Source organism: Trachymyrmex cornetzi, unplaced genomic scaffold (assembly GCF_001594075.2).
Source record: "Trachymyrmex cornetzi isolate Tcor2-1 unplaced genomic scaffold, Tcor1.1 scaffold62, whole genome shotgun sequence".
In the NCBI taxonomy this organism is placed as follows: Eukaryota; Metazoa; Arthropoda; class Insecta; order Hymenoptera; family Formicidae; genus Trachymyrmex; species Trachymyrmex cornetzi.
Genome location: NW_017299937.1, coordinates 416,937 through 435,001, shown reverse-complemented (window position 1 = coordinate 435,001; position 18,065 = coordinate 416,937). Strand labels below are relative to the sequence as shown.

General features: G+C 37.9%; 1 protein-coding gene across 1 annotated transcript in view; it reads left to right on the top strand.

Moving 5' to 3' along the window:
* The first annotated feature begins 1,528 nt into the window (after positions 1-1,528).
* The window catches only part of LOC108766772 (fibroblast growth factor 18), a 144,604-nt gene continuing 128,067 nt past the window's right edge, over positions 1,529-18,065 (top strand). Inside the window, exon 1 of the mRNA XM_018516267.1 lies at positions 1,529-1,579. The gene's annotated coding sequence lies outside the window, so the exon portion shown is untranslated. The remainder of the gene's footprint in view (positions 1,580-18,065) is intronic.

Here is an 18,065-nt window from a genome sequence, read left to right as displayed (position 1 = left end):
GCCTGTGTTATTTGATTTGATGAGTGGCAAGGAATACGCGCGATTATTTTAATTCGGCGTCGCGACGCGCGGCGCGCGGCGTACGCCGCCATTTGTAATGCGTGTGGGATTTGTTATTACTCGTCAAAGCATAGAGAATGGACTGCGCGATCCGTATCTAAGTAGTGTATCAAATATGGTCGACAATAATGAGAGAGAGGGACCGTGGGAGACGGCCAATCTCCCTCTCATTCTCTCTCCCATTACATCATTGAATGGAAAGAGATAGAAATAGCCGTCTGCCACGGTCCCTCTCTCTCATCCCTATCGACCATTTTGACACACGAATCGCGCAGTCCATTCTCTCCGTCTTTGCTCGTAGGAATCAAGCGGACACAAGGGAGACAAGTCACAGGTAACGGTATGAATCGTTTCGTGCTTCATCGTATTATTTTTCGAAATGTGACTGTGATAAGTTCTAATATTCAAATTACAGATTATCCGGAGATATTATAAAATGCGTATCGTATACGATTAAAGTACGGGAAAAGCCGTACAATCTAACAATAATATGGATAAAGTTGTCACGTTAATTTCGTGAGTGAATGTGTGTGTATGTCACGAAGTGAAAAAGCAACAAAAGGAAAATAACTCGGAAAATAAAGGAGATCGAGAGGAATCGGGCAATGCTGGAGCAACTGTGAAGTATTTGCGCGATTTATTATTTTTATTATATTAAAATTTGAATGCTTGAAGATACTACAATACTAGAAATTATTTAAACATTAAACTGTATGTTTTCATGTGGACCTGTAGTTTGTAGTTCATAGTTTATATTTCGGGGAAACGCAACTAGATTTTTTGGTGGCGAAAATGTGAAACTTGAGGTTATGCCGTAGTAGCTAAATATAAGACTATATTTTTTTGTATGCATGCCTCTATCATCCGTTACTTGTTGCAATAGTTCGTTTCTCAGTAGATGAATGACCTGAGATTGATCTATTGAAAAATCGGTTCTTTTGCGTCCAAGGTGTAATTTACTTGGCACTCATGAGCATTATTTTTCTTTGTTTAACATTTGATTAACAAGAAAGAAAGGTTTCTATGTAGAGCATTGCGAGCATTAATTAGTGAAACGTATATAGGATAAAAGCAAGGATTATGGAATAGCTTTTTTAAATTAACATTGCTCCGATATAAATGCATATATGAAGACTTTAAATTTTTACACAGAACTCTTGAGGAATATGTTAGCTACAATATCCAATAAATGAAAGTTGCCAAAATTTAAATCCAACGTCAATATTAACAAAAAAGTCAGAAAAAAGTGAGAAAATGGGGAGGTCTAAAAAACATCGCAGCCCAGGTCAGATTAAAAAGCCTCGTCCAGATTCAGTTGCGTATCCCTAGTTTATATAATTATTTCAATAAATATATATTTATTCAAAGAAAAATACAAAACTTAAATTCACGTAATAATTATATCAATTCTTTGAAATATGAATTATTTTAGGAACGCTGCTGTATAATCCAAATTTTTATTTTACAGATCAACGTAGTTTCAACATAGACTACAACTCCGCTGTTGCGCATCGTATCGGTGAGTGATAAATCAATTTTTATTTTAGTTTGAAGTAATGGATCTGTGAGAAGATTGTATCAGACATACGTAATGTATATTTAAAAAAGATATGAAAATAGAAGGGTTAAAAATCTTTCCTTGAAATGGATATTTCATAGATTCAGTACTTTAAAATGGATAGGCTAGAACAGATTAGTAACATGCAATTTTAGAATATATATGTACAGTTATGTTGATATCTCATTGTACGATAAAGTACGAATACAAAAATTGTCTTAAATTAAATCACCAATTTGTGAGCGTAAATAAAAAATTGATAAAAAATTTAATGTGTAAAAACTATTTATAAAGATAAAAATGATTGTAAAGCTTTTATTTAATTTTACTTTCTTTGATATTTATCTCTTGTAGATGATTAATATTATTGGAACACAAGACGTTTATAAATTGATATTTATAAAACAAAAGAAAAAATTGTTAATATTTAGGTGTATTATTTTAGTTTCTTATTTTTCTTCTTTTTCATTTCTTTCAATAAAATTTTAGGATCGTGTCTGGCTTTTCTGCAAAATTGACAATTCAATGCAAAAAAATTATTAAAAAAATTTTTTTAATCAATTTAGGAACATAAATGAAATGACAAAAAATATTGTATATGTATTAGGTGTTAAAGGGAAATACCTTAATCAAAGTATTATTAATAAAGTATTATTAATTAGTAATAAAGTAGAAAATGGAGGAAATTACTTTGATTAAGGTATTCATTCATCTTCCCTTCTAAACAAATCAATTTTGGAGACGAAAAATGGCAGGAATTAAGTTTAACACCTAATAGTTACATGGCATATATATATATTCCAATAAACTTGTAGAATAAAAAACTTGCTAATGATCATTATATTTGAATGATAATTATATTTATTCTTATAATACGCAAATCTTTGTACCTCTCTTAATCTATTATAGCCTATTCATATATATATCTTTATTAACATACAATTCTATTATCTAATTTTATCTCACTTGAAATAAAGTGACAATTTATTTACGGATTAAACTCTCGAGTGTTCATTAGCGCACTTTACAGAAAAAAGTTCTATTTAAAGAATTCTATTTATATCACTGATTCTTCAATCTTTTTCCGTCGTATGCGTCAAAGATACGTCTAAGTCATAACATAATCGCTGACGTATTCGATACGTCACAGACGGAGCATCGACGCGAGTTCAAATACGTGAGATTTTTGCGTAAGAGCGGTTATGTACGTGCGTACGGCCGCAGGCAGACGTCGGTCTGCGCCAAAAATAACGCTCATTGATTTAACGTTCTGAATGAACGAGCTCACTACGTAGAATGAGACAGCTTGTTGAGAAAAGAGTACCGTTATGTATGGCTATCGAAGAGAATGGCACAATATCCAGAAACGTGGAAGATCCTTTTTCTTCGGATACGTTCTAATGTATATATACACATATATATATATATATATATATATTTTGTGGAATGGATGGCGAATATAGGATCGTGCATCGCGTTATACCGCCTACGTACCGCGGTAATATCACCCTCGACTCTCGTATCCGATTTTGACCATAAATAATCTGAATATTCTGCTAAACCGCAACGACCGATAGAGCCAGCTTTTGCTTTATTATCCATTCGCTTATACGTGAGACAGCTTTAATCGACAATAGATTCTGCGCTCGACTAGATTTCTTCTGTATCGTCATTTGCTTGAAAGATTTTCGTGTAATGTCTCAATCGCAAATTTGCGAATAGGAGCGCGATTTATTTTCTTGTGTTTTTTTTTTCGCGTTGTGTTGATGCTGCTGTCCCGAGATTTGACGGTCGTTGCACATAGCGCGATGACAGATTGCATTCTCCTTTTATTGCTCATTTGCACATAAAGAGTCTTTCATCTCTGTAATTCGCGATGAATAACTCCGACATTGACGTTCGTTTCGACTAGATAGTGAGTTTGCGATGTCTAGTGTTGAGTGCAAAGTTGAAGCATTTTCCGGCTATTGTTTGCTTTTCTGCCTCAATCGTTCATTTGTAAAGCTCGCACTTGACATTCCATCTGGAATACAAGGGTTAGAAACGCCGTGGCGTAATCGCCTTGAAAATGACGCCGTTGGTTGCATTGCCGTCGCGTCACGACGTTATACAGGATTTTTCAAACACCATTTTACATATCACTATTTTTTCATAAAATAAAAACGGTATCATCTATCTGAGTTTCTATCATCTATTGAATTTGGAGGAAAAAGAGTTAAATATAATTTAATATCGATTTTAATTGTTTTTCATAGAAAATGCGATTGATCTTAAGATGCAGGAAATAAAAATTATGTGAATTTTAATTATTTTTAATTACTGTAGTAGACTATACAATTATTATTAATAATAATTATTAGCAATTGTTTAGTCTACTACAATAATTAAAAATAATTAAAATTCACTTAATTTTTATTTTCTGTATACAGCATCTTACACGATCAATTGCACTTTCTATGGAAAATTATTAAAATTGATATTAAATTACATTTAATTCTTTTAATAATATGCTAGATAATAAAACGAATGTATAAAAGATATATGTCGCATTATTACGTTATTATAAAAGTAGTCGAAATATTCTAAGAACACAGTCCGGTTCAGTCGCAATTAATTTCCTTGTGGAATATACCGTTTCATTGAAACATTTTAAGCGAGATTTTCAGGATTTAAGATTTCATATTAGCTTAATAATGTAAATATCTTTCGTTCTCACAATCAACTTATAAACTGGCATTTGAAGCGAGCTGTACAATCACTGTTATTATTTGCAGCTACATGCCTCTCGCGCTGTACGTGCGTGAGGCAAACGTAGAACCCCATGCGTCTCCAAGTTTATTTTATGCTTACTACGCTTGAGCCTGCCTCAACACTACCTTCTCTCGTTGCTCCTATACCTCTCTTTGCCGTCCGTATAATGAAACGGTAATTCCTTGTCGCACGTGGCTGATTCCTTTACGAAGATGACGTTAGTAGTGCCTCGAGAGTGTCGTTTAAACCGCCGAGGAACATGCCCACGATACGTTCAGTGCTTGGGTGCAACATTAGATTTTATTTACTACTCATTAAAATATAATTCTATGTCATGGATACTCGTATAATTGTATAACCAACTTGCTAAACGTAAATATACAACAAGTGTTAGATGATTCTACTTTGGTGTTAAGAAACTTTTAAGACTATTTTTGCGTCATATTGATTGACGTTGTAATGACATTGTTCCACGTTTTAATTTATCGTTTTATGTAATCTCGCGCGTAGAATGTACGACGATAAAAATGCGTCTACGAAAATGATATCGATCAGTGACATTTGCCGCGGTACAAGGTTAAAAGGCCATTGTGAAAATGCCAGTATCGTTGAAGGAAGCATTAACGAGATGCCGGCGAATTAATTGCGGACGAGGGAGTGAGAAACGCGGTATCTTGTTCGTGAAATTTCCTTTTATATTTTTCGGCGTTCGGTCGAAGTTAATGGGAGCTTGGGATACAGGGACACCGTTGACGTCATTCAGAGTGCTACGCTCACCACTACAACGTTAATCGGACCGCATCTCGCGATGCACTACGACGACTTTTCTCGAGTTAGTCGATAGCTTCTCCAGCAGCATGAAAACAGGACGGGAAATTAGCTGCGGTTTCTAAATTCTATTCGACGCATGTCACGGATCATCGAGGATATCGATAGTGCGCGTAGGTTGGGACACTGACGGATTTGTCGAGCATCCGTAACGAAAATGCGCAAGAAGATCGGATTCTTTGCACGAAACAGTACTAAAAAGAACATAAACCCCACGCGCGTCAGCTACATAAATTAAAAATTTCTCGCGACCAAATATTTTGTTGTAACGCGAAAACGGATCTACGCTTCTGCGACTCCAACGACGCTATTTGTTTCGCTGCTCCGTCGAGTTCATCGCAATTTCACTCGACGCGACATATGTACTGAATCGAATACAAGTATTACATGTATAACATAACTATATGTAATAGGTGCGTTCAGCAGAAAAAGTAGCTTTGCAACTGTTGTAAAATTCTTTAACATGATTAGTCCTTGGTTTCTCACTAGATCTAAATGAATTAATCAATCATGTTAAAGAATTTGACAACAGTTGCAAAGCTGCTTTCTCTGCTGCACGCAACTTTTGACCAACCCAATGATTGTCACTTGCGATCGACAGCGATCGACCGAGGTATTATGTGTTGCATAATGTTCGATATAATGAATGTAATGAATGTGTATATACATAAGACGCAGTACGGTGGTTGGCGCGATTCGGTTATGTCGGCGACACGACGATTTTGTTTTTCCGCCAAAACGGGACGATCGTAGAAATGGATTTTTGCGTGGTCGCGTCCCAGACTACTGTCTACTTACGTGGGTAGATATAGAGTCAGCAACGCCCACGTCGTCGCCGGGCTGCTGCTGCTACTGCTGCTGTTGCCGGTGAGGGTGGTCGCCGCCACCGCGCGAAAATGTCAGACTAGCCGGCTGATACGTTACACCCACGCGCCGGAAAGTGGGGCAAAGTCGATTCATTCATCCACTGATTCATAAGTGTGGGCGTAAGAGCGTAAGGGTTGCGCGGGGCTGCTGGCGCACCCCCATCCTCCCTCGTTTTGTGTACAACGGAGATCCTTCCCCCTATCACGAACGGGATAAAACGTTAAGACCCCTTCGAGAGAGATGTCCCCTTACCCGCATCCACCACCGTCACCAACTACGTCTTCCGCGACTTTCTTAGCGAGCTTTCAAGCTCTTCCCGACTTATGTTCTCGGGAGTGAAAACGTGTCGTGTATCTCGCAACGAGTTTATTCCCGCGAGAATACCATCGTGTGTTCAGAGAATTATATAAATTGTTGTGAGAGTATATACTTAACTATGTGATAAACTAATACAGGATGTCGGCTTTTTTGTACGTGTTATTGCTTAGGTAAGTTTTCGCACATGAAAGATTTTACTTTCGAAAACGTTTTATGCTTACTGTAACTTGGTAAAACGAAATACGATTGCACCAACATACGCAATTTTGAAATAGTGTAAACACGTGTTTTAGTATATAATTATAAATAAAGTATAAAAGTACAATCGTATAGCAACGAAGATTTTGTAAACATTAACACTTGTAGATTGCACATTAAATTGTTAAAAATATTTTTTTATAAATTTTTTTATTTTATAAAACTAATTTTACAATATTCTCTTTTATATATCATATTACTGAATTTTAATATGCATTGTGCAAATAATCAAAATTTTATGTTAATATAGTGCTGTTATATAAAGTAAACACATTGGCTTGCGATGTAATATTATGTTAACGTTAGAAATGAAATCGCGTCGATTTATCTGGGAAGAATTTCTCGTCTGACGTAAATCCTTCGTAACGATGCATATATGTATGTGTTTCCTTATACATCTCGGATATTTTCGTTAAAGTAGAACTACGCGATTTCTACGAGTATAATATGTATTTTATTACCAAGGTCGATAATTACACTTGGCGAAATGTTTATCACTGCAATTACTCATATTAACTTTCACAATTATGGTTCTTTAACCTTTAGAGGACAGGGTTTTATTTTTAAAATCATACCAAAAGCTTTTTCTTAAATAAGATTGGTTAGAATTCGTTATTTTATTGTATTCCTTAAAATATAACACTATTTCGGGGTTACTATAGTATTTTTCTCGTTTTATAAAGGTTAAATACGGTGATATGCAAGAAACGTTACGATAAGAAAAAAAGAACGCTAGTTTTGTTTTACAGTTTAATTAATTTTAATTATAATTAATTGCTTAAACCGAAATTATCTTTTGAGATTGAGATCAGAGCATGGTGCAAGTGAAGATCTCTTTCATGAGTACTTGGAAATTACGAAAATTTATCTCATCACTAAAGCTTCCACTCATCGTCCTCTGCTTCTAAAACCACCATCCACCATTCGGATATTCTATACACTGCTAAACACAATGCACCGTCTGCTATTTCTGGCTGTGCGCCATTGTCGATAACCTTTGCATTGTCGAGTCGATGATGGGAGTATCACGATAGGAATACCGTCTGCGGGGTAGCACCACTGTCCGCCGTCTGTCGTTGGCGATTCGTGAAATTGGTCGAATCTCGGTGGTCTTTCGGCAATGTTGAAGGTCAGAGGTCACTTGAGAAAGGTCACAGTAGTTGGACATTGGACGGTACAAATAAGATTGAAACACATATCGAGAAATAATTTATCTGTGACAGTTACGTCTGATTTCATGTATTGTTATTGTCCTGTAATATCCATTGTGACAAGTGTTACGTTGGTGGATAGGACAAATTAGAATTTTTATAGAAGATGATATTTTTCGACTTTTTTTGTTATGCAATTCATATCAGATATGTAATTTACAAGACTTACTTTTTACTCTTACTTTTTAATTAGGAAATCTTAGTCTAAGCAAAATTTGATTATTCTAATTAAATTTTAATTACAACAAAATTTTTAATTAAAAAATAAAAACGTTTTTGTGAGTCACATATTATATAAAATATTTCTCTCAGTGTATTGACTATAGACTATAATTATTTAGAATTTTAAAAAATGTAAGAAAATGCGATGTATATTTTTATTCTTTACGACACATATTTTAAAATAATACTCAGCAGATATTTAAATGCTAAAGATAAATAATGCGAGCGTTGGAACATGTAGCCCCAAAAATAACAGCACAGTGATCGTAAGAATTTCGCTGAATAAGCCACGCAAAAGCGCCATATGAATTTTAGATTCTTAAAAGCATCGCGTGTATCAACAAATTGGTATACCGAGTAAAATTCAAAGAACGAAGGATGCTAGGCTTCATTTCTTTTCCGTCGTTATTCATACACTCGGCCTAAATCTTTAAGGAAGAACAGGAGAAGACAAGACGCAATGAGGGAAACGAATGAGTCGTCCGCCTACGCTTTCTTTCGTAGTTTTTTGTTTCCAACTGGCGCCCTCGCAAAATTAGAATTCAGCGGCCAAAAATAGAATGTTGATCACAATAGAGCAGAAAATAAAAAAAATAGATAAAGAGGTTTTCGCGAATTCTTGGATATATCGCGCGATATTTTTCACGCAAAATTAATCGAACTTAATAAAGAAGAAAGAATCGAGAAGATAAATTTATAACGAATTCTATTGATGCTAAGTCATATCTAGATGTATACATTTATACATGCAGATATATTAGTTTTACTCTTTCTATATTTGACTTTTCTCTACACAATTTAAGATACTAAATAATTCATTACTTTTATTATTATTTTTTATTAAACGTCTCCTCTTTTTTGCCACTGAATATGGTTACTGACTTATTCTTTGCGTAGCAAAACGTGAATAATTCTGAATATAACTCGAAAAAAACGGAGGAAACTTCTGGAAAGAAAACTTGTAGAAACTTGCTGACGTTTAGATATGTCAAGGGCTTTACCTGAAAATCTTTTAAACCTATCTTTGCCCTGGTTCTATAAAGCGGCACTAAAGAAAGCCTATAACTGACATCCATGTAATTTTAACGAGAAGATACTTGCTGGTAGGTTTTATTTGAGGAGTTCGTTGCACTGGCTGCGTTTCTTACAAAGTCGTTTATGATACATATCTCTGTCTTTTGTATTAGATATATGGTGTCTTGTTATAAGTTTTTCTGCTCTTATAACCATGTTTACGGACATTTTACGAAGCAATTTAGGTCGATGTTAGGCCGCTGTAGATGACATAGTTTTGAAAAATTTCTCGGATTTGATCAATATTCGAACACGTCGAACAACTCATAAATCATTCACGGTGATTGTACGCATTCACTTGAATAATTTTACGACGTAACGTACAATTTTGATCGAAGGTGCGAGCGTGCATCGTGTGTGGCGCTCAATCCAGTTTATCGATTAAATCATCCGCTGCGGCATCGATTTCCATAACATATGCAGTGGCCAATGACCGTTTATTACACAATCAGTGTTCATACATTGTAACCGCAACCGATAAAAATAAAATATAAAGATCAGGCCATCAAAGTTCTTCATATATATTTCATTATTGTTTACTCATATTGCACGTACTTAATATATATAATTGTTAAATCTACATATTGTTTATTGTTTTATTTCTTCTTTTACATACATACTCCACGTTTTGCCAAAATCGTATATGTAGACCAAATGCATAGAACATAAAATTATTAAAAATATTAGGTGTTCAACTTAATTCCTGCCGTTTTTCGTCTCCAAAATTGATTTGTTTCGAAGGGAAGATGAATGAATACCTTAATCAAATTTTATTAATAATACTTTGATTAAGGTATTTCCCTTCGAAACAAATCAATTTTGGAGACGAAAAACGGCAGGAATTAAGTTTAACACCTAATATAATCGTGCATGTTTGCAACATAGTTAATAATTTAAAGTAAAAAATTATTCTGTCATACATAGTAGTAAGATGATAAATAAATAAAGGATGTCAATCAAAGACAATATTTGCGTGCAGATAACACGATCATAAATAATTTCCTACACTAACAGAAATGTTTGGGTATGTATAACCATTTATTTTATTAATACGACTAACAAAAACTTTCTTACTTTTTTATTTAGAAATTGTATAGTATTTTAATGAAAATTTAAATAACCAAGTTTTGATTTGAACGACATAATTTTTTAATGAAAAAGTTTTGAAAGTTTTTGTTAGTCATATATCATAATAAAATAAATAATTATAGTACCTACCAAACATTTCTCTTAGTGTGCATGATGCGTGCGTGTATAAATGTATAGAGCACGTGTATGAATGTAGAGCACGTGGTTTACATTCCGTCGACTAACTCCTGTGAATTAACTTTGTAGCAAAGTGATCTGTACATATTTGCAGATAAACATATATTTAGAACGTACGTTTCTAGAGGATTTCTGTCCACGAGACAAATATCGGTTTAGCAAAATTCTTGCGTTAAACTTAGTGAGTGTACCTTAAACGTTCATTGCGCTCGTCTTGCGATCACGGGTCTTGACCCTCGATATCGGCAATCGAGTTTGGCGATTGCCCAAAGCGATTTGCGGATGTAGAGCGCCAGCCAGTGAGCCGCAGGCATAGAAAGGATGTTAACCGAGAAGAATGAACGATTACGTAAGTTTCACGCTATACTAAATGATTTGATCTGTAGCTTTGTATAATTTGATAATATTGTTTTCGATGACAAAGTTATGTTAATAATCCATAATATAAACTATAACTGTTATATGCAATTGTTAAAAATAATATTATTATTAATAATATCGTTAAAATTATGAGAATATTATAACAGTTGTCCATAGAATTGCTGCAAAACTGAAAATCATGGAAATCAGGGAAATGCCAGGGATTATTTTGAAAATTCTTTTTTTAATTTGGAAAATTAAAATCCTTGGTTTTTTTTAAAGAAGTTTGATATGCGTGTGTACACATCGTACTTACGCAGTATCGAAATACTACCAACTTAACAATTAAATGTAAGCAGTGTCAGCAACATTAATGATAATTTACATTGCTATGTTAAATTGCTCTCTTAACAAAGTATTTAACGGTTTCTTAAGGACGAAAATACAAGAAATTTGAAAATATTATTGAAAGAATCAGGGAAAATCGTGAAATTTTGTATAAAAATGAGAGAAAGTCTATGTTTTAGAATGAGGAATTTGTGGCACCTCCAATTTATCGCCTGCTTCTTTCGTTCTTCAAAATTAGTCTTGTCGCGCGCGCGACGCGGCGACAGTTCTATTTCTACAGTTTCAAGTTTCAGCAAAACTTTTCGCTATGGGATGCCGAGAGACGCCGAGGTGTTGGACGATCACGAGTTGTAAAGTTACAAGACAACACTTAAACGCACACCCCGCGGAGACGCACGCGTGAGATATGGACGCGTAATGTAACGCGATAATATGAGTTTCGGAGTAATTGTTTACGCGTGCCAAGTGAGTTATTTGGCGCGTGGCCACGCGGGGAGATAACGGGGACGGTACCCACGTGGTCGGCCGACTGCCCGCGGGATTTTCCCTCTCTTTCACGCCTCCGTACCTCCTCGATGGCTTTTTCTTCTTCGTCCTGTACTCTCGTACAGTTTACGCGTACGCAACAAAGAAAATCTCCGTCTCCGAAGTAATGCAGCCACGAAGGGCAACAAAGCGCTTTCTGCTACATACGTCCCTTTGGTTTTACGGCTTTATTCCGCGAAACCATTATTACTCCTACAAAGTTAAGGGAAACAATAAAGCTGCTTTGTTGCGACATTTTCGTACAAGTTACAAATGTAACTTGAAATCTCACCTCGCATTGACATAATGTTAAAGTTATACGACCTATTAATATTTTTCGTATATGACATCGCGTTCATTCAATGAGGATATCGCTAACATTTGTATTTCAATGAAATGCACTCAGGAAAAGATGTCCAATATCGCGCAATCTTACATGTGACTCATGGTCGTAAATCCGGCTAAATTTAACTCTGAATGGACATTTATCGGATACTCGTTTGGTAACAATGAAACTGAAAACAACAATCATTTCTGGGAAGACTGCTACGTTTCCACTACATTTTTACGAATCAAATGGCGCAACAATCGATTGTATTAGCGATAGGTCCAGACAACCCGTCTTCTCGCTCAAACTCGTTATCGCGTATGATGCAAGATTTTATAGCATAACGAAGTCGCGACTCTGGAGGAATGCTGCTGCCGGAAGTTCGTCTCATCCTTCAGCGTCAGACGCGATCGAATCGAAGTCATTCCGAAATATCGAGTAAGAAGAAGAAGAAGAAGAAGCAGACAGGAGGAAGGAGAAAGAGACATCGTGGGTGGATGCCTCCTCTGCGTGGAGGAGTCGAAAATCGTCCTTCGGGTAGCGGTGGCGGCGACGACGACGACGACGACGGCGACGACGAAGACGACGATGATGACGACGAGGATGAGGACGAGGACGACGACGACGACGACGTCGGCGGCGGTGGTGGTGGTGGTGGCAGTGTTGCAAGTGGGGACACGAAATAAGGGTAGTTTGCGGGGGCGGGGGCGGTGGTTCGTCAGTTTCCGGGTTGTTCCGGAGTAAGTGAGGGCGTCGTGGGGCGCCACGGGGGGGTGGGCGGGCAGGAGCCGCGGGCCACGACACGACGAGGCGTCGCGACGTCAGTAGAGCGCCGCGCTATCGACCACCGCCACGAGACACCGTCGTCGTCGTCGTCGTCATTCACGTTCTCGTCATCATTGTCGTCATCGTCATCATTGTCTTCCACCATCTACTTCCTCCGGTATACTTCTAGTAGTTCCTTCACGAGTCGCGGCAGTTTATTTGATCGGCAATTCGCGGCGCGAAAAGAGCGGTCGCGCGTAAACGGTGTCCCGAACGAAGAAAAAGAAAGAGAAAAAGAAGAAGAGGAGCAGGAGGAAAAAGAAGAAGAAGAAGAAGACAAGGAGTTAACCTGACGTGAATTTCGAGGAATTCGCGAAATTGTGAGGTACCGCGAAATCGTGAAGTCGATAAAGTTTTTGGTGAGGATCGCGACACCGGACGCCACGAGGATCGTACAACGGCGCGGCGCACGCACGCGTGTAATTCGCACGCGTGACCGTCGCGAGGTAACCGCGTCAAGATCGTGCGAGGACATTGCGTGCGTGCGTGGATACGTACCCGAAGAAGCATCGTCGTCTGAGTACTACGAGCCACCCCGTGTGAGACCCAATGACTGTCCATCCAGGGACCACGGGACACACATGTTCGTTATAAGGTCAGTGTACGCGTCAGAGTCGCGCTGCCTGTCTCTCTCTCTCTCTCTCTCGCTGTCCCCGTAACACGCGCTTCTTTTCTTTTTTCCGTGCGAAGAATTCTTGATCGCGCGCGAAGGATCCACGAGTTTTGCTCTTTGTCATTTGCGCTTTGCGGAACTCGAACGGTCGATGGAGAGATTTACCTAAATGGGAACGTGCGAGATTTCATCCTTGCACAAAGTGTGTTTAATAGCTTGGTAGCTTCTGAGAAAAGGTCATATTTACAGAAAATTCTTTCACGGTCTCAGAAGAGAGGGGAAATAACGCGGAAATTCACCGGTTCTCCTCGCGCAAAGTGATATCCTGGCGAATTTATCGTTGCTTTCACGAATGCAGATTTATTTTAGCTGACCTTTAGAATTTCCGAATAAGTGCGTTAAAGCAAACGGATATGTCGATAATCAGACGCGTCTCGACCGCCCCCGCGACCATTTTCGCATTCTCGCATTTGCGAGGAGGAAGCTGCGGGACCAATGTCGCGCGCGCAGATTTATCGTCTCCGGTTTCGTTCCGCTACATTCTCGCGGGAGAGCGTTCTTGAAATCGCGACGATGAAATCCATTCTAATCGGGACGCAAACGCAACCGTCTCCCCTCGCTCCATTTCGAGCCGGCGACGGTTGAGGGGACGAGAAGAGGGCGAGAATTTGCTCATGACTAGACGACACGACTACTTCGTCCAAGGCTAGATTAAAGGGATGGATCCGTTTCTTTCTTTTCGAGCTGTTCTATTTTCGGATTATGTCGCGCATCTCCCTTCCAAATTTTGGCAATCTCTTTACTTTCCGCGTAATCAGTTAGTCGAATTGTTAATGGTTCGCTCGAAATGCATGGCGTTACCCGGAGATATTACCTGACTTTCTGTTTAACTCAAGTTACATAGGAAAATTGTCTGAGTGCATTAACGCAATTGAGCATATTACTTGAGCGCCGAAAATACGGGAAATAAGGTTGGAGTAAGTCGCGCGGATACGTCGATTGAAAAGTGGAAATATTAAAGAGATTAAATAACAAATACATTCTCTATATAATTATTTAATTTATTTAATATCATTTTGCAATTATATTACGTACTTGATGTAATATTTTGATGCAATGTGGTATTACTAGTATGGTAGTGACTTCTAAATAATGTATTAAGCTTTATATCTTGCAATATTTCATTTTACAAAAGTGATTACAACGTATATTTTTCAAGTATATTTCCGAATATTATTTTCATATCTTTATTCTTGCTTCTGTGTAGCTTGGATCGCTTAAGCGTATAATGCATTTATGTTTCACGAGACTGTACATTATATTATTTTGAAGTCCTCTCTGTTCTTATATATTTATAAATAATTAGTGTATACATTACTGATATATTTCATCATATATTCATATATAGAATATTATTCGTTTATCTAGATCGTATGTATATAACTGTTAAATTTATTACGAGATATGGAGATACGTATCATGTATCAATTGAGTTACATGTCACTTGTTTGTTTCAAATAGAATGCGTACGACTTGTAAAGCTCTGCTAAGCGATATGTGGCATATTTGTGTGTATTAGTCCATGCATTGTGCCGTCGACGAATCTTGTCCAGGACTGCCGGAAGAATCCAACGAACCCTCGCGATTCATGTTCGTACGCGCAGTGATGGCCCTTACGCCTCGCGAAGTCTCGTCAAAAGCGAAACCCTCCGCGATATTTCCGAGTCAACGGCGTTCTCTCGCTTGCCCTTCTTCATCTGGTTGTGGCCCCCGGCTGTACAAAAGCCCGTGCTAGACTCGACATCGAGGGGACGATTTCCAAAGGAATTCGCGATTAACGCGTCATCGCCCCATTGCGCATCAATCTGCTTCCGTTTGTCGACCCGCGGACGACGCTCGCATTCAGTGGTGGTGGAAACAAACATCCGTGCCCCACGGGTTGTCTGCAATTTCCTCCGGTCGTGCGTCTTCCCGAGAAAATGGCGCCGGATCGATCGGGCTTATCGCGATCCCTCCAGAAACTGGGTATGATGCAACGTTTCGTTTTTTGAAGACTTTTCTTAATGCTGACTCACTTGTTTCGTAGAGTATAAAGAATCTTAGGGTATTTTTGCAGTATATATATATATAGTTTCAATAAGAATTGTGACATTACGAAACTAATTTAAGATTTTGATATATTTTCGATTTTGATATTTTCGGGAACTTAATTTTATTTTCTCTTTGCGTATATACGAATCAACACCAATTAACGCAAAATGTTGCTTTTATTAAGATTGTTTCTATTTCGATACTATTTTTTGTGATATATTTTGATCTCTTTGTTTGCTTGTGCAAGTCAAACGAACATAAGTGTCTTTCAAGACTCGAAAGTTGAAAACTAGAACTACATTGAACAATTTTTAGTATTGTGATTATAATTACATAATTATAGTTGACGTTACATTCGCAATTATATACATATATTTGTCGATAGAATTATATGTATAATTATTATTATTATTAACATTATAGTGGTAATAATCATAATTATGACAACATGCAATTATAGTCACAAATACCAAAAATTTTTCTGAATACGTATAGTGTATATAATTTTTACGAGCAACTATTCCTTAGGATTTTTAACACAATAGAAAGATGAAAGAACGAATATAAACCGAAGTAAAAAACGACCTTCCATTTTTTTTTCACAAATATATAAATCCGTAAGTTCGTTGTCCACCATCTTATTCTGGTGTTAATGATGTTAGAAATAGATATATTTATCCCAATTGGTGTAATTTAAATTAAAAGGATGCCGAACCTGCCAAACTTGAAAGGGTGCCAGTGCTTACGGTCTCTGGGTTAGCGAACTAGGATATATACCTTGGCCCTCGCGTATATTACAGGGTCGAACTAGTTTAGCGAGTTGGACGCGGTCGAAAACGTGCGAGGGTGAACCTTTCGTCGTGTTGAATTTCAAATCCACGTATCCCACGGGAGGAATTGGCGCCGTTCCAATCCCGATTCGATGCTTACCTGCTTGTGCTTGTACTACTTTCTTCACTCGTTCTTCTTTCTTGTATTGCCGTTTTATCATGATTAAGCAATGCACAAAAGCGGATCATGAAACTTTAATATTGATCGGACCAAGAAAATTATATAAGTTTATTATAAATTTTTAATATTATATTATTTGGTTAAAAATATTACTCAATTTCTGTTATGATTTGTGAGTCTAAGAAGTATAATATTGAAAATTGGAAAAATTATCGAACGGAAAAACTGTAAGTTGAAGATAATCTTATAATTAATTTAACAAAAAAAAAAAATTCTCAGTCGCCGTTTTGGAACATTTCCATTTCCATTTCCAAATTCACTTTGCGAATTACAAGTCGTCTTTCTTCCGTCCTCGGACAGGCTTTAGCGGTGGGGTTTCGAAAGTGTCGGGAGCCTTGACTCAGTCACCCTGAAGTCTCAAGTGTCACCGAGTCCGTGCCTTCGCATGCGACGCACTGCTTATCACGGCGCGGCGGAGAATAACGCGCGACTCTCGAACGTGTCACATCCTTGCGAGTACCAGGAGACAGGTTGCATTGTCGTGGCTATTGTCGTCACGGTATGAGTCTTACGGATCCTTACTCCACCTACCGCCGTAAATACTTGGTGATCGCCACGTACGAGGCCGCTTGCCGAAATGTTGGTCGTCGTTGACCGTCGCGGCACCCTGGCCGACAAGCTGCATTTTTTTACGGAGATTGACGTTTACGGGACGTGGCCATTCGTTATTTATTTGCAGGCGCGAGCGGCGAGAGTACGATGTATACTTGCGCGTGTGTGCGTGCGTGGCTCCTCTCAAGGCGGCGAATTTGACCCTAGTTTAGCGAGGTTTTACGCTCGCGCTGAGAATAATTTGCATAACGACCGGTGCGCGCGGCTCGCGGGAACGATCGCAGATGAATTTATGCATTTCCTTACGATCCACGTGTCCACGAGTATTAATGGCGCGAAATACTTTCGTATTGGCTTGCAATGGCTTGCATGTCTGGGCCTCAATTAAAGATCTCGAACGAACGGCAACGCGCGGAATTTACTTCAACGTAAATAAGCGCGCGCCAATCCGGACTGTAAAAACCTGGTATGTGTGCCTTGTTTTCCACAGATATTTTATCGGCAATAATATAACAAAATAGTAATAGAGAGAATACGTGGCTCTCACTCCTCGTCGCGGACTGTCGTCACTGAGAAACCTATTGCTCCTACGCTTCTCTGTCGCATGCGAATCTCCCTTATTGATTTTTACAACGTGCGGTCACGTCATAAAAATCGACAAGGAATGTAAAATAACGTGACGTTCGCGCCGTGCGTGCGTGCGAGCGTTGTGCCTGATGATGCTGCCCGCGTCACTGACGATAGTAAATTCACCGAATTTAAACCTCGTCAGAATTGCGATCCACGTGGTAAATGCAAAAGTATTTCATTCTTCGAATCCCTAAAATTGAGTACGCATGCAACTTTTGTAGGTGGAAGATTCTTTCGAGGAAAAGAAAACTAAAATTGAGTACGCATGCAACTTTTGTAGGTGGAAGATTCTTTCGAGGAGAGAATTTGTGCAGAATTTACATGCGTTATTGAGACGGAAATAATTATGAGAAAAAAATAAATTAATAA